Genomic DNA, 18,631 nt, shown 5'->3' with positions numbered 1-18,631 from the left:
CACGAGACTGGAATCAGGCAGAATGAACTGTGATCTTTATTCCAACATATTCCAGGCACCCTGCCCATTGTCAGGGGTAATCACACAATAAAACATACAGACGTTTAATCCCAATGAGACACTCCCTCCACCAATCAGTACAAGACCCAACAGGTGAGGTCCATCATAGCACAAGACGATGGACCTGTCCAGGTGCAGACAACCAAATGCAATGAGGGGTGTTCCCATCAGGAGTCATATACAGTAAGTAAAAAATACATTGATACACAACACACATTGATATACAAATATAATATTAAAAACAATAATCTACTATGGAGGGAATAAAGGGCGTATGTCGATTGTACACTTTTAATATAGTGCACATATAAATAAGGCCATGCAACACCAATTGTAAAGCGCAACGGAATATGCCGCGCTATATAAGAGACTGTAAATAAATAATAAAACCAATCCAGCTCCAAAACACGGCAGGAGATTCAGATCCAAAACACTAAATTGTCCGATGCACATCCTGGTGATTATGATGACTATACATTTAATCATCATAATCGTAAACCCTTGCCTCATCCATTATATAGGAAAGTATTTATGAAATTGTTGTATGTGTTAATAACCCTTTTTATAGCCAATAGCCATTTTTCCCATGCCCATACCGGCTATCTTTATATTCATTCATTCATGCTAATTTCTTTAAAATGCTATTGAAACTATATATAACTGTAAAAAAAAATGTATTGCATTTAGTAAATCTAATTAATATTGAAATATTTGGAAGAACACTTTGTTAACAAATATCACCATTAAAAGATCACATTGCATAATGAACAAGTAATTCACTGTAATGAGAGTACTGTTTTATGAAATTCCTTATATGAATTACAGTGAACTACCTGATTATGTAATGCATTTTTTTAAATCAGATCTTTGAATGTATTTTTTTTTTTAATAATGATGATATTTGTAATCAAAGTGGACATGTACTTCCAAATGTTTGTGGATTAAATATATTTATTAGAGCACCTTTGTCACTAAGTGGTCCCAATTGTGACAGCCTTAATATTAGGAGATAGGATATATCCTCTCTGGCGGAGTCCAGTTTGAGGGGGCCCCTTATAGTTTTTGCTATGTACCCAACAAGTTCTAGTTATGCCCCTGGTAGAACCCATACACTATAAGTCCCGGTATCTCCCTAAATATATAAAAGTACAAAAATTGCATAAATGTGTAATAAAGAAATGTAATTGTTTCACATTGAGGCGAGACAGAAAATCTTTGCATTTACTGTGCTACTGTTCTCTATCCCTCCCTCTTGTCGGAAACCTTGAATTCCCTTTATGGCTTGGCGCTCTTCTGGCGTCCTATCTTTGCGACATTTGTTAAACACCCCTCACACACCATTAACCTTTGATGAAGCTATGTCGCGCTTTCATTTACTCCCACAACACAAATTTGCCTACCTTCAAGCCAGTGGCGTAACTATAGCTCCGCAGCCCCCGCGGTGGTGGGGAGGCGCAGAGAAAGTTTGGGCGCCGGGGGTCTGCGGGGCTATAGTTACCCGCTGTTGTCTGCGGGTACCTGCCTGCCGTGCTGTCACAGTCCCGTCTCTCCTAGCGCTGGCTCCTGCTTCTATAATGAAAACGGACACTTAGAAAATGGCTGCCCCCATACTGCAGACAGTTTTCTGTCTGCAGTATGGGGGCAGCCATTTTCTATGAGTCTCTTTTTGTTATAGCAGCAGGAGCCAGCGCTGCGAGAGATGGGACTGTTACCGCAGATGCAGCGGCGGGCAGGTATGTGCATGGGGGGGCGCCGAGGGAAGTGGGAGTGGGGGGGGGGGGAATGTGTGGCGGGGGGGCGCAAAATAAGTAGTTACGCCACTGCTTCAAGCCACACACTACCTACACTCTGTTCTAGCTATATTGCAAACCCAGGATATCACAAACCCCCTTTACTTCGTTATTCGCACCTGCAAACACTCCATCTCTACAATATATGCACACATACGTCCTGAGCTGGACACTGATACAGACCTTCCGGGACTCCACAAGTGGGCTTCACAAACCTCAACCTTGGATCCCAAGACTATTATATCTACATTCTTATTAAATCTTAAACTTATCCCTGCTAAGGGATATTTCATAGAGAATATTTCTCCCCTAAACACTGTCACTTAATGGGAACAGCTACCACCACACATCTCCACCATTGCTTTTGGACCTGCCCTCACATCCAAACTTTTTGGAGCTCCTTACACACCTACACACTTCACTTCAGCCCCCTCTCTGGAAATGGCAACCTCTAGATTACTTTTTCTATTTACCATGGGCTGGCTGGAGACATCGCTTCATAAAGAATCTATGACCTCAGCCCTATTTAAATGTTGGGTTAGATATATTCAAACCTTACCTCTTAGGACTAAAATGGCAATTCAAGCATGCTTTCAGTCTATTTCATGGTATAATTTACAACTTCTCCAAAATAAGACCCCTATTACCACCTAACTACTAATATCCACGCCACCCTCATCTCCCCCTGTCTCCTGCTGGATGGTCGGATCGGTCCGTGGATGGGATGATGGCTTGGCTTTAGGAAGGGGCGAATGTTTTGTTTTGATCTGTTTTATTTTACTGTCTGTTTTACCCTTTTAATTCATGTTAGTGTTATATTATGGTGCCTCTCCTAGGATTGATTGGTGGCATCTCTTTATTATGTGGCTGTCATTGTCAATCCTATAATAATATCTTTAATATTACCACTTGGACACTGTTTTTTTTTTTTACTTATTGATATTTTTACTTATTGATATTTGTTTGGAAAAATGTGGATTGCTCCTCATCTAATATTATTGTCTTATGTTCTTTTTACATGTACACTATGTGATTGGTGATGATCAAGAAAACATATATATAAAACAAATGTAATTGTAGTATTTCTGATTTATGGCTAACATGTGGCCAGCTGGTGTCTGTCTGGTGATCAGAATTCTGTCATAATGATGGGCCTATTTTATGTGAAGGCCTGGAGCTGCAGCTTCATCAACTCCTTAGGAGTCTCCTACAGAAACTGTACTTACAGTCCACTAGGGTCCTTTTCTTTAAATGTATAATGGAATCCGGGTCATGTCTTGCTGTCCTCTGACGGCGTAATATTGTGCAAATAACTACAAAGGAAAAATAGAGTACAGAACTTTCATCTCAATGACAAACAGTTTCTAGCACCAACATGCCTGTGTTCAGTTATTTTTCTATAGTTCCACAGTGTGTGCCTTCAATAGAATTATATTCTTCCCTCAATGCTAGAGAGCCAAGAAAACATACATTACAACAGAAGGTCAGAGAAAGAGGGAGCGGGGGAGTGAAGATTGGAAGAAAAAAAGCATGCCTAGATACTTTGTAGACTCAAACATAAGCTGTAATTAGTCACACAAATTGCCCTTCATGACAAAGTCCTTCAATTTTCGAACAGAAATAACTCAATGTGCTCAAATTATTCTGAGGCACTTCAGACAGTCGCTGGGAGACAAAATGGCATGTTTGAAACTTTACGTGAATGTTGGACCTCTTAACATCTTCCCTGCCACAGGGACCTGCCGATCCCCAAACAATAAACTTCCTCTATATTCTAGAAATGTGGAGTGGGCTGTGCAGTAATACCTTTCTGATCAGAGGCCTGAAGATTATTGCTACATTATACCTATGATGCAACACAAAAGAAGCTAAATGATGGATGTAATAAAGAGCCCTTCATCTACAATTTAATGTTGAAATTATTGCAATTAATTTCATTATCAGATTATTTTAGATAGAATAGTTATAAGTGTAAGAATGTTTAAACAAAGTTTTAAGCATCCCGCCAGTGCTGTTATTATGATCTTTTAAAATTCCTTAGGACATAATGTATCATTTTTACTTTGGAACTGTTTTCTTAATATTGTAGTTATAACATTAATTAATTCCTGCAGGGAACATTTAATCAGTTCTGAATTAAATAAGACTGTTATAAAAATAGGATTTTAATACCTACCGGTAAATCCTTTTCTCGGAGTTCTTATGGGATATAGGGAAGTTGTTCATAACGATTGGGATAAAGAGGGTTTCCGTAGGAGACAGGCACCTATAAACTTTTACACTGTGTGTACTGGCTCCTCCCCTCTGCTCCCCTCCCTCTAGTCAGTTACTAGAAAACTGTACCGAAGGAGAAGAACAATATGAGAGGAATATGTGTAATATTTAACGTGGTGAGATTCATCCAGCACACCCAGACATAACTTTCAACATACAGAGACCACTGTAGCGACCACAGAGCACGTGGAAGCCTCAGAGCCTTATGAATATGTCAAATATTGACAACATTTTGTAAACTTTTGTGTCCCAACTGGGACAACTTGATAAGAAATGTCACCTAAGTGACAACATACACTCGTGAACAATTGAGATACACGAGGTGAATGATAAAGGTTACCTTGGTAACCTCCACCCTTGTGACCCCTAAGGAACACAGGGTAATGGAAGGACCCAATAGTGGTCCACGGCTTACTTGAGTGAGTCAGGCAGAAACTCCTCACAGAGGCAGGCGCCCTGTATCCCATAAGAACTCAGAGAAAAGGATTTACCGGTAGGTATTAAAATCCTATTTTCTCTTACATTCTTATGGGATACAGGGAAGTCGTTCATAACGATTGGAGATATACCAAAGACATCAGAACGGGCGGGATTGTGCGGAGATTGCCGCAGCACCGCTTTCCCAAACTGAGTATCTTCAGTGGCCAAAGCGTCAATTTTTGCAAAACTTGACAAAGGTGTGTTGACCTGACCATGTAACGGTCCTACACAATTGTAAGGCCGACATTCCTCGGGCAGCCGCCCAGGAGGTCCACACTGAACGAGTAGAGTGGGCTTTCATCCCAGCAGGCATAGGAAGCTTCGCCACCACATAAGCCTGTTTAATGGTTGCACAGATCCAGCGTGCAATAGACTGCTTAGAAGCAGGACGCCTGACTTTTTGGGCATCATATAAGACAAAAAGTCCTACAGTCTTACTAATTTTGCCGTTCTCCGGACATATACCCAGAGAACCCGAACCACATCCAAAGATGTCGGCACCTCAAACTGAGGGCCACTAGTAGGAACCAGAATTGGCTGGTTCAAGTGGAATGCTGGCACCACCTTAGGAAGAAAACGCAGATTAGTGCGTAAATTCCGCCCTCTCTTCATAGAAGATCAAATAAGGGCTCTTGCAGGTTAACGCCCCTAGCTAAGAGACCCGCCTAGCCGAGGCTAAGGCTACTAAGACCACCGTCTTCCACGTAAGATGTTTCAAATCTATTTCCTCCAGTGGTTCGAACCAGGAGGATCGCAGGAACGTCAGAACGACATCCCAGTCCCATGGTGGAGTAGGGGCTACAAAAGGATGCTGTATGTGCAAGACGCCTTGAAGAACGTCTGCACTTCAGGGATATTAGCCAGCTTCTTTTGTAAAAAGACAGACAGTGCAGATACATGCACCTTCAAAGAGCCTAAACGTAGGCCCAGATCCAAGCCAGATTGAAGAAATCTGAGGAATCTTTCAAGCTTGAACTCCGCTGGAGCAAACTTTCTATGTTCACACCATCCTACATATCTCCTCCAGATATGGTGGTAATGTGCTGCCGTCACCGGCTTCCTAGCACTTGTCATGGTCTTGGCGACAGATGTGTGCAATCCTTTCTCTGTTAGGATCTGCCGCTCAACCTCCAGGCCGTCAAACGAAGCTGCTCTAAGGCCTGGAAGACGCACGGACCTTGCATGAGCAGGTCTCTTTGCAGAGGGAGACGCTTCGGAGACTTAGAAGATCTGGATACCGCGTTCTTCTTGGCCAGTCTGGAGCCACTAGAATGACCTCGACTTCTTATCTTCCTTAGTACCCGAGCCACAAGGGGGATCGGTGGGAAGATGTAAATCAGGCTGAACGTCCACGGTATCGAGAGGGCGTCCACCTCCTCCGCCTGTGGGTCTTCTCGCCCTGGAGAAGTATCTGGACACCTTCCAATTGTGTCTCGATGCCATCATGTCTACTAGTGGGATCCCCCACCGAGCCACCAGAGCACTGAATACCTGGTGGTGTAGACTCCATTTTCCGGGGTGAAGCTCGTGGCGACTGAGAAAGTTGGTTTCCCAGTTGTCTACCCCGGGTATGAAAATGGCAGACAGAGCCTGACAGTGACTCTCTGCCCAGGACAGGATCTTTGTTGCTTCCCGCATGCAGGACCTGTTTTTGGTCCCGCCCTGTCTGTTCAGAAACGCCACAGTAGTGGCATTGTCTGATTGGATGCGGACCACATGCCCGCTGAGGAGAGGGGCTGCCTCCAGAAGTGCATAATACACAGCACGTAACTCCAAGTTGTTTATATGGAGACGTGTTTCCCAGAGGGTCCTTTTGCCCTGAAAGGACTGACCCATGGTCACCACACCCCATCCCAGGAGGCTTGCATCCGTGGTGACTAAGACCCAATTTTGGATGCCAATCCTTCGCCCTGCCAGCAAGTTGGGCGTGTGGAGCCACCACTGGAGTGACAGTCTCGTCTGAGACGACAACACAATCTTCCGATGCGTCTGAAGATGTGAACCGGACCACTTGCTCAGGAGATCGAGCTGGAAAATCCTGCTGTGGAACCTCCCGAATTGGAGGGCCTCGAAGGAGGCCACCCTCTTTCCTAAAAGAACAATGCACTGGTGCACTGACACCTGGGGGGTTTTCAACAAGTCTGTGACCAGCTGTTGAATGGCCACAATCTTTTCTTGTGGCAGGAACACTCTCATGAGAGCAGTGTCCAACACCATCCCCAGGAACTGGAGTCTCTGCGAAGGGATCAGAGAGGACTTTGCTAAATTCAGGAGCCAACCGTGACCCGCCAGGGTCTGCATGGTAATCTGTAAGGCTGCCTGCAGCTCCTCCGATGACCGCGCCTTTACAAGCAGGTCATCCAAGTATGGTATGACAAAGATCCCTTGCATCCTGAGAACCACCATCATCTCCGCCATCACCTTGGTGAATATGCGCGGGGCTGAGGACAGGCCGAACGGCAGTGCGCAAAACTGATAGTGATCGTTCAGCAGCGCAAACCTAAGATATTTTTGATGAGGTGGCCAAATTCGGATGTGAAGGTAGGCATCCTTCACATCCAAAGATGCCAAGAACTCCCCTTCCTCCCGTGCCGCTATCACGGCCCGCAAGGACTCCATCTTGAACTTGGTTACAGTCAAGAATGGGTTCAGGGATTTTAGGTTCAGTATTTGGCGAACCGACCCGTCCGGTTTTGGGACCACAAATAAATTTGAATAACCTTGCCCCCTTTCCAGGGGAGGGACCGGGGTTATTACTCTGGCCTGCACCAGTTTTTGGATTGCGTGCTGCAAAACCATTTGGTCCACTGGGGACACTGGAAGGCCTGATTTGAAAAACCTGTGAGGTGGTTGTATTGCAAACTCCAGCTTGTAGTCGTGCAAAATAAGAGCCCGTACCCAAGAATTGAGGCACAAGGCTTCCCAAACATGGCCGAAGAACGCCAGTCTGGCTCCCACCTCGACCGGAACTATTGGTGGAGCCCCACCGTCATGCTGCGGGTTTACTTGCAGCTGCCCCGGATGGCCACTCTGTGGTGGCCGAAGCAGAAGGCTTCCTGAATTTACCTCAGGAGCCTCTGGTTGCATTTGAACCACCCCTGGCTTTTGGGCGGAATTTGCCGGTCCGAAAGGACTGCTGGGTGTGAGAAGGAAAAGGACGCTTAGGCGCCTGTGGAGTCGAGGGAAGAAAGGTGGGCTTCCCTGCAGTGGCTTTTGAGATTAACTCATCTGAATCGCTGCCAAACAACCGTTCACCCGTGAAGGGAAGGTTTTCAACACTTCGTTTGGAGTCAGCGTCAGCCATCCATAGCTGAAGCCAGAGGGATCTGCGACCCAATACCGCCATGGCTGAGTTACGGCCATTAATGGCACCTAACTCCTTCTGCGCCTCACACAGAACCTTAGCTGTGTCCTGAATGTGGTGTAATTTTCAGACACCTGCACCACTGTCATATCACCCTTATCAGAGTTGTGTGCATTAATAGCAACTGCACCGTTAGTGCTTTACTAATCACCCTTGTTAAGCGCAACTGTGAATCTCAGTAATTAGAATCACACACACACAGACACACACAATCCACAGTGGTTGTTGGTCAGGTATGCGCTGAGGATTAGAATAATCACATTGCTTCTCCAAAGGAAGAAAGCAAGCATCAACTACACCATAGAGGTGAGGACACCTTCTCCAGCCTTGTCTTATATGACTGGATCAAGCAGACTCCTGGGAGTCTACTTAATGCCCCCCAATCGGTTAAGGGGACACCTCGTGACAAGTCACTTGTGATAAGGAAGCAGGAGTGAAATCATTTTTGCACCGCCTGCAGGTTAACTTTCTCAACATGTTGGAGAGAGAACCTTTCCACCCAGACACATTGACACAGACTATATATGACAGTGTGTAGTAGGCATTATGTGAAGCATTTACCATTTCAGTGTCTGCACCATAGCTATCAAGCCAGTGGGATAAGGACACAGAGACACTGACACTCTTACCACAGCTCCCTTGAAGAGCTGGTAATGCAGTGCATAAAGCACCACCGTAATATATATATATATATATATATATATATATATATATATATATATATATATATATATATATATTACATATAATATGTCAATTGAAGTGTACCCAAGGTAAAACTTAATAGCGCTAGTAGTTGTTATCTGCAGATTCCCTGCCCTGGCATTTTCGGCACCCAGGGAAGGAGCAGTTTTTGGCGCTTTCTGTCTCAATGGCGCTTCAGTTATAGTGCAGAGGCAGTCCCTGTATGCAGGGGACCATGCGGTTTGAGGTGGACACCGCAGTCGCCATATTCATGCTGCACGCAAAACCGGGGACTCACATGAGGTGACCCTGGTTTAGATTTTGTTGGCACTAACACAGCACTTAGGCCCTTATTCTGATTGGTGCGGCCCGATCAGAATATGCGGCCGCAACCGTGCAGGCGAATCCCCGCCTTCCATACGGATCGCCACCTGCCGTCCGTACGCGGATATGTGGCGATCCGCATGAAATTGGACGGGGATACGCCTCCTCCGTCTTGGGAGCTGCCCCTGCATTCGATGGTCGCCGAACATCGAATGCAGGGCCGCACGCTCCACCAGGTCCCGCAATACAAGACCACACGGACACTTGTCCGTGTGAAATCATGTATGGGGGCGGGCAGCTGACATCCGGCGATGTCAGATGCCCGCCCCGTACCCACGCGTCACGGCCTCATTACCATGCATACGCCCCGCGTTTGCATGGGAACGCCCATGAAACGGGGGGCGTATGCATAGGGTAATGAGGCTAAGTAGCCCCTCACGCCCCTCTACGCCCCCTGTGCGGCGTATAAAGAATCCGTGCGGCGAAATCGCCTGCACATGCGCAGAGTGACCTCTGCACATGCGCAGACGATCAACATCGGCGGTCCGTCTGCATGCGGGAATATCCGCACCGATCAGAATAAGGCCCTTAGTGACATAATCTGTGCTGCTCACATGTTAGAGCTTGTTACTCTGCACAGCAGGAACCCTTCCCCCATCACCCCAGCTGCACACAGATGTCATGTTACAGTGTGAGGCTAGACAGTGTGATGTCTGCTAATAGCAAGTGGGGTATAGCACAGAAATAAGGGGACCAGTATACTATAACTGCGCATATTGTGAGGTGCAGGTTACAGACATACATATACTGTACATGTAATACATGCAGATTATACACTGTATAACAGGGCTACCACTCTTACAGAGATAGCGCTTTTAATAGCTGCAGCACATATACTGGAAAGTGTCATGTGCCTTCTGCCCTCTGCAACACATACACTGTGGAGTGTCTTGTGTTGTCTGATGGCTGCTCCTGTTAGCATGTAGCCAAAAGCGCGCCCAAGGAGCACTGGTCCCGCTCTGGGTAAGCTCCGCCCAGCGTGATGGCGCCGGAGCTTACCTGCATTTTTATACTGGAACTGACATTGAAAAATGTCCAACCCGTGGTAAACTGCCCTGGACAGTACAGGAGGCAGTACCCTGTTCCAGTGTAGGCAGGGGACTGCGCGGTCCCTGTGCAGGGCACCGCCGATACCGCCGCCGCCATCTTTCCACACAGTCACCCGGGGACCCCACGGCAGGGGACCCCGGGGTAGTACTTACCACACGACGTCTTCAGACTGGACTAGGGGTGTGCGGCATGCCGGGGGTGTGCGCGCTGCAGCGCAATGCCCGCGGTAACATCACCCACGCAGGACAGTGGTCCTGTGGCAGGGACAGCTCGGTACCATGAAGCGGCCTGCAGCTGAACCCTTTCCCCAGTCTCCCACGACGCAGGACTGCTGTTGAGTCCAAAACAGCAGTCCCAAAATAATAAAAGAAATTAAACAGAAGAAAAACTCTCTGGAGCTCTTCCTGACATGTGCTTCTCCTGAGGCACATTTTCTTAACTGACTGGAGGGAGGGGAGCAGAGGGGAGGAGCCAGTACACCCAGTGTAAACGTTTATAGGTGCCTGTCTCCTACGGAAAACCTCTTTACCCCAATCGTTATGAACGACTTCCCTGTATCCCATAAGAATGTAAGAGAAAAACAGATTTTTATTGACTACAGTATATGGCCTGGTCAAAATATGAGATGAGCTACAAATAGGGAATGTCATGAAACATACCAAGAGGGTGGTTGTAGCAACTTTATCGTTGAAGACAGATAAAGCGGGAGGATTTAAAGTTACAACCAATCAAATTCTAAGTGCCAACCAATCAGCAGCAAAGTCAGTAGTATGATTTAGGGGTAGTTATTTAGTATTAAACCTTGGAGAATACAAAACAATAGGGCAGGGGTTCCAAAACTTTTTGAATCACGGCACCCCGAAGTACCAGAAAAATTTTTCAAGGCATTACTAGGCTAAAGGTTTATCATTAGGAAAGTCAGAAACAAATATAAAGTTAAATAAATTGTGTTTATATCTCATCCGTAGGATCAGTTACGTGGTAATGGACAGGATTCACTACTGTCTGTCCCCAATTTGAATATTATATTGAACATAAATAATTGAATTTGTCCTGGACCACCAATCCAAGGCACCCCTGCAAGTCCCCCGAGGCACACCAGGGTGCCACGGCACACAGTTTAGGAACCACTGCAATAGGGGATGACCTTGGTTTCCACTTGAAAAACAAGCTGAATTTAATGCAGAAATTATGTATTATGGCCTTTCCAATTTTGTGCAACAGTGGTTCCAGTGGCGATCAATATAAGGCCTAAAACATTTTGATAAGATTTGGTGAGAGCTAAAGATTATAGATGATGAAGGATCGAGGAGGATGACTCTTGAAAATGCACATTTGGAACTTTACAGCCAAATAAGGTGTAACCAGTAGAATAAGTGAACACAAGGGGTTGAAGGATGAGACAATTGTATAGATTGTCTTCTAAGATATGCTTTCCAACTAATCAGAGTGCATAAAACGTTTAAAGATTAGGATATATGGGTGAAATTTAGAAAGTGAGGGATTTGGTAAGAAAACCCCAGGTTTTTTTAAAGGGGCAATCATTTACACTGCAAAACCAGTTTGATTTTGAAGTGTAAATGATCGCTGTTTTTTAAAAAAAAACTGGAGATTTCTTACCAAATCTCTCACTGTCTGAATGTCTCACCCTATTAAATTTCACCCACATTTCTGTAGTGTCCACACGATTGGCTACTGATGCCAATCAGAGGAGAGTCTCCTGAGTTTTTTAGCTGAGTTAGGTATAATGTATATTGTTTCCGAGTTTTCTCAAAAAAATGTTAATAGATTCTGTTTTTTCACATGAGTATATCCATTCTAATGTATACCAAGAGTATCCTTTTTGGAAGCAGAAAAGTTATGATTGATGAAAGCGTCAAGATCAATGTTCCAAAACAGTTTGCCAGATAGTGCAAATGCTATTTTTTTCATCAAAATGTCCTTTTGTAGTGGTATCATTAAGGATCATTTATGAAGAAACAGAACTGCAACCACTTAGTGCCAATACACATTTACAACAGCAGGTGTTTATGCACATTTGCACATGGCTTTAGGCTGGCTATGATAATGAAATTGCTCTGATTGGGACATGACATTTAAATATGTCTGGAAAGACAATATAAAGGCCAGTGTTATTTTAAATATAAGACCTGACTGCTACAATAATGGTTGATGGCGGGGGAAGGAGGAGTTGGCACACACTGACTAGTGATATATCAATATGCTATTATACTCTATTTTAAGTACTAATATGCATAATCATTGCCTGAAGGAAACATTTAATTAGTGCTAAATTAAATTAACATTAGACTATTTAAAAATTTTCTGAGAACTCCTGGTCTACAGTATATGGTCCGGTCAAAATATGAGATGAGATACATTGGGGTATATTTAATGGTTTTCTCAAAATGTGACAGCGAGCAGTGCTGCCTGCTCGCGGTCACAGCTCGCACTGTCAGTATTCAACTGACCCCCTGCATACGCCATTTCCCTGTCCCTAGGTTTTTGCAGCGAAGGGGAAATGTCATGTGCGGCCGCTAAAACAGTGAGGCTCGCGGCTAAATGCAGCAGGCTCCCTGCATTAGCCGCGAGCCCTGCTGTTTGAGGGAACCCTCGCTGTCAGAGGACAGCGAGGGTTCCCCCGGAACTTAGAATATGGTGAGCATCCGGAGCGGGGGTTAAACGGCAAGGGTGGCTTGCTACAGGGGGTTATTCAAACCTAATCACTGAGCGATTATCGATCAGCTGTATATGCATACAGACTGTAGCATGCATGCACAAAGCCATTCTGCAAAAACAAAATCCAGCAAATTATTTAATGACAAGCCGTTCACGAGTTGATTGACAGAAAGCCGATGTTTGTGGGTGGTAAACGACCATTTTCTCAGAGGCATGCCCAGGCTCTGGACCCGATCAGCCTGGCCAAGTAAGTCCTGGGTTATGCACAGACAGCACACACTGGAAAAATCATTCGATGGTGAGCGGCTTGTGAATTAATTACTGATATGTGATATTTTCACAAAGTCTGTGGTGAGATTTCACTCGGCTATCTGATCGCAGGGCTCTATAAATGACAGTACTGTAATAGAATATAGGGATGAAAAGCAACAAATCATTTAAGGGACGTAAATCAGGATAGTACAGAGTGATGGATTGTTTGAGTGAGGGGGGCCATAAATCTGGGTACTTATGTAGTATCTGGGCGTCCGATTTAGAAATCGGATCGCATCGCATCGCATGAGACTAAATCGTATGCGATGCGATGGTCAAGATTTTTCCATAGGATTCAATGTTAAAATGGTCTGAGTCCATTTTAACATAGAATTCAATGGGAAAAAGGGGTCCTTCTCCTTTCCCCACTATCCAAGTGGGCATGGAGTTAGATATAAACCTGTGGCGAGCGTAGCGAGCCACCGAGCCCGAAGCGTGGCGAGCGTAGCGAGCCCCGCGAGGGGACAAAGAATACTTTTTAAGAAATATGCGTCCCCTCGCGGGGCTCGCTTTGCTCGCCACGCTTCTGGCTCGGTGGCTCGCTGCGCTCGTCACACTATATAAAATCAACTCTATGCCCACTTGGATAGTGGGGAAATGAACAGGACCTTCTTAACATTGAATCCTATGCAAAATCGCATCGAATCGCATCGCATCTGATTGTATGCCTTAAGGTAAGGCATACAATCACAAAATCGGACGCCCAGATACTACATAAGTACCTAAATCTGTATCTTGTTTAGGGCCCCATGAGGTCTAAATCCACCTCTGATATACAGTAAGGTTTTTTCATATTTAGCTTTTGTGCCTATATGTTTCAATATACTTCCCAACTTTCTGAAATTCCAAATCAGGACCTCCCTCCAGGGGCTGGCTGGCAACTTGTAGCTTGGGGTGCACCAAGGATGTACCAAGCAGCACCGCCCATCGCCACAATGCTCATCGCATATGTACTGACATATGCAATGAGCAACACAAAGGGCAGCTCTCCAATAAGAGCTGCCCTTTGTGATCCCCAACGCTGCTTGGACTTCTAGGTTTCTAACCTGGAAGTCCCCCTGCACAGAGACCCAGGTAGCCACAGGGCTTCCAGGAAGGGATCTGTGTTACGCCAAAAACTTACACTGTAATGCCTATTACACATCACACACCCATTATAGTATACCACATGCCATAATACCCATTACACATTATGCCACACACTGTAACGCCCATTACACATTATGCCACACAACTTAATGCCCATTCCAAGTTATGCCAAGGCCCAACAATTTAAAAAATATATAGGGACAGCAGGGACAGTGCATGCCAAAGGCCCACGCCAAAAATGTATACTGTAATGCCTATTACATGTCACACACTCACTACATAGTATACCACATGCCATAATGCCCATTATACGTTACGCCACACAACGTGATGCCCATTACACCTTATCCCAAACACTGTAATGCCCATTACATATACCATACACCGCATTGGCTATTAAATATTATCCCATATAAGTGCCCCTTACCTACATGCTAGGGGCTTGATGCAGGGCCTTCATGCCTGCCAGGGCCTTCATGTTCATTGCCACAGGGGAGTGCAAATTCCTGTTGCCATGGGGGGGGGGGGGGTGTGTGCAAATGCCTGTTGCCGAGGGGGTGTGCATATATTTGTTGCCAAGGGGGAGTGCAAATGCTTGTTACCAAGGGGGAGTGCAAATGCTTGTTGTAAAGGGGGAGTTTAATGAAAGTCTCAGACAACGGCAGACAGCCAGAGCTGGGCAGAGCGCATTGTTGCTCAGCCTGGTGCCGCTTTCTCAGATACAAGGAGGGAGATGCGTGCCACCACCGGGAGAGAGCCAGCTAGATGAGCAGGTCCACGGCGCTATTTGAAATCTCAAATAGCCGCTCCCAATTGGCTCCCGGGCCGTGAGCAGGTGCAATATTTGATATAGCCACAGACGTACTTGACTTGCTGGCTCTCTACTGGCGGTGGCGCATGTCTCCCTCCTGTCTCCTGTTCCCGGTCCTGTACATCAGATAGCAGAGTGGCACCTGCCCCACGGGCCAGCACGCCACTGCCTCCCTTACTCATCCTTGCACTGAAGAGATCACTGGCTGGTCTGCAGAGCAAAGTAGCATTGATCTCCGGCTCGCCCCGACTGCCCCAAGGACATTACCACCTGCGGGAGGGACAGCCGCCAAATAGACGGACTGTCCCTCTGTAATCGGGACAGTTGGGAGGTATGGTTTCAATGCCTAAGTATACATTATAAATACAGTATACAGTATATTATTGGATATATTTATAGTTAAGCCTCATATATGCTGGGCATTTTTCCTAGCGTGTATGAGGAACGATGATGTGAAAATCACTGGGCGTAAAATCGCTCAGTGCACACACAGTGAGTGATTTTTACAGGACCAGTGATTTTCACAGGGGGTAAAACAAAAGTTGTACACTCGGCTGGCAAAACAGCCCGACGGTGATGATGATGCGGGAGTGCACAGCAGCACTCATCGCCCGACCATACACACAGCTGAAAGTAGCTCAAACACCAAAAGTGAGCTATTTTCAGCTCAAAATCGCCCAGTGTGTACATACGTACTATATGCATTGTTTATGCATTGTTTTTCATATAATGATAAAATATATTTCATATCATTAATTACATTCTGGTCTAAGTTAATCTACAGTTAGCTGAAATATTATACTTATTGTGTATTCACATCAAATAATTTGTTCCATTTCAGTAATTGGCACAGCAATGTTCTTTAATTAAAGCAACTCTGATTACCTTCCAAGAATTTGATAGCACCTTGTATATGGTAATGGGCTTAACTATTAAACAGCTGTTTGTCTTCTTAAGATAGTTTCTATAAATGCTTTGCTATAATTACTATAGTGATACAAAAAAAAAAATCAATTTTCATAGAAATAGATAGTTATTCACTAGTAAGCCCACTCAAAGCAAATGCTTCCAAAGCTAGATGTAGTTTCACTTGCTGCCAACAGATTGCAGTGTTTCAGTGACACACGGACAATAGACATATATATATATATATATATATATATATCCAGGGAAAAGAAGGGAAATGTAGGGCGCCACTTGTGTTCTGAACAACTTAGTATTTTTTAATCAAAAAGACAGATATACCTTTAGAAAAAAGGGTGTCAGCTGACCTCTAAGAAAAACACCTTGGTAAGGGGTGTAGCAAAAAGATACAATGGTTTGGATAAAGGTCTAAGCGACTACAAATATCTGAATAGGAAACGTTTTACTTTTAAAACATATAAAAGTTTTATTAGTACAAAAAATTTTTTTGTATATAAAAAATGCACAATAGTATTTATATAAGAACAAACAGTACAAGAAATATCATAGAAAAAAGCAATATATAAAAAATGCGAAGCTAAGTAAAAAATGCCTATAAAAAGATATCGCTAAAAAGGGGAGATATAAAACCAGTTATAGGTAAAAGATACAGAAGTATCAGAACTTATCTCTTTATGGAGGTGTCAGCAGGCAGTACCCAACGCGTTTCGTCATCTAAGACTTCATCAAGGGGTGAGAGGGATGTGTGCCTGGTGCTCTACTTATACTCTATGTCTAGTGATCCTAATTATGATGTCACATCCTGTAGGATGTGGCTATCGTTTCTAGAGACAACAAAAAATCATGAAAACTGGAAAATACTAATATAGATGTTATGGTATAGGCTCTATGCAGCCTGCGCTATCAGGGGATAATAGATATTCACATTGGAAACAGCAGAAAATACACATTGTAATTGCGGGGGTGCGTGTGCCCACTTTCGGCGGGCGCACGTCACTTCCGCCCGCTTCCTGTGTCCATCAGCGCTGTGTAATACAGCGTCTTCCGCCTCTCTTTGGCGGATGTGCAGAAGCGCCCCACTTCCTTTCCCAGGATGGATGCGCGTCATTGGTCTGGATAGCTTCAGATGTCAGCTCTGTGGAAAACGGAGTTTCATTGTAGTATATGTCTCCATTTCGGCGGCCATTTTGTTAGGGATTTCTTGGTCTTTTACTTGGGGAATCGGCCATCTTTCTGAGTGCAGATGCGCAGACTTAAGATGATAGTGCTCGATTTCTCATGGGACACATAGAAAGAATATGGATAAGGGATACAACACGTTAGTATTTGTATTTATATGTGCATGTTAAATGCATATCGTTTTATAAATCCTATCACAGCTTATGTTAACCATATATAAAAGTGAAATTTATTAGAGCAGCATAAATTATTTTGATAAACGTATGTACATTATGTGCATCTTATGTTCATCAATTCATAATAGCCCAGATCGAAAATATACCTAGATGTATATGTCTATATAAATTTTTTTTTTTTTTTTAAATATAGATATAAAGGATGAGACCAATTAATATATAATAGCAGCAGATTTTAGTCTGTTTAGAGACAGATATTTGATGTTAAAAAGGTTTTTAGGTGAAAATAACGAAAATTGAAGATCCTCAGTGGAAAATTAATTATCAATAGTGACTTTTAGAGGAAGGAGTAATGAAGGAGTAATAAATACATAAATAAATAAATATATAGGTGAATAATACAATAATAAAGTGATTTCTGTGTTTTTAGCTTTTTATTAATTCATATATATTACAGTGATTTCTACAGATGAAGACGTCATAGTATATTGTGAATAAAATAGTGATTGAGCCATGGTATCTCTATTTTGTCCTTATCTCGAGGTGTATGTTGTCTGTACATTACAGAACCCATTCTTCTCAGGTAGTCACCTGTCCTGATACTGTACGGGCCCAGGCACTGCTTGGCTGCCAAGATCGGACGGGGTTGGGCATTACCAGCGTGGTATGACTGTAATGTTTATTCCATGTTCCTTAACCTCTCGGACTTTGGTACCTTATTGCTCATGTGATGAAACCAGAGTGAGGAATTTGGGAAGAAAGGAAGAAAAGTGATCCAGTTTGTGACAGGACAGTAAAGTTAGGAAGGGATTTTTACAAAACCTTTACAGGAAAGGTGCAATCTCGTATCCTTCATTTAAACCGCTTGGATATAGCGTCTGGAGTTGGAAGATCCAATACATCTCCCTTTGGGACAGTTTCTTAGCCAGGTCACCTCCTCTGTCCCCCAGCTGGACATGTTCGATCGCTTTGAACGTCAAATCTTCGGGGTTTGAAGCATGGGTTGCGGTGAAGTGTCTGGGAACTGCGTGATTGTCCATTTTGTTCTTTATGCTTCTTACATGTTCCTGGATTCTAATTTTAAGGGGGCGTTTCGTCTTGCCGACATATTTCTTTCCACAGGTGCATTCTAACAAGTAGATAACTGAGGTGAAGTTGCAGTTGGTAAAGTCCTTTATTTGGAATTCATTGTTATTTCCGGTGTCTGTGAAGCTCTTCCTATTTGGATGGAGGTACTTGCATATAATGCATTTACCACATTTGTACGATCCTTTGCACTTCGGTAGTCTAGTAGATGCTACGGGCATTCTTAGCATGCTGGGTGCCAAGATATCCTTCAGATTCTTTGATTTTCTATATACAATGTCTGGTTTTG

General features: G+C 44.1%; 1 pseudogene; it reads right to left on the bottom strand.

The window, feature by feature from the left end:
- Positions 1-17,814: 17,814 nt before the first annotated feature.
- Positions 17,815-17,934, bottom strand: LOC146076196 (5S ribosomal RNA; annotated as a pseudogene).
- Positions 17,935-18,631: the final 697 nt, after the last annotated feature.

Source organism: Crinia signifera, chromosome 4 (assembly GCF_055691185.1).
Source record: "Crinia signifera chromosome 4, ASM5569118v1, whole genome shotgun sequence".
Taxonomy (NCBI): domain Eukaryota; kingdom Metazoa; phylum Chordata; class Amphibia; order Anura; family Myobatrachidae; genus Crinia; species Crinia signifera.
The sequence above is the reverse complement of the archived record's forward strand: the minus strand, read 5'-3'. Positions and strand labels throughout refer to the sequence as shown.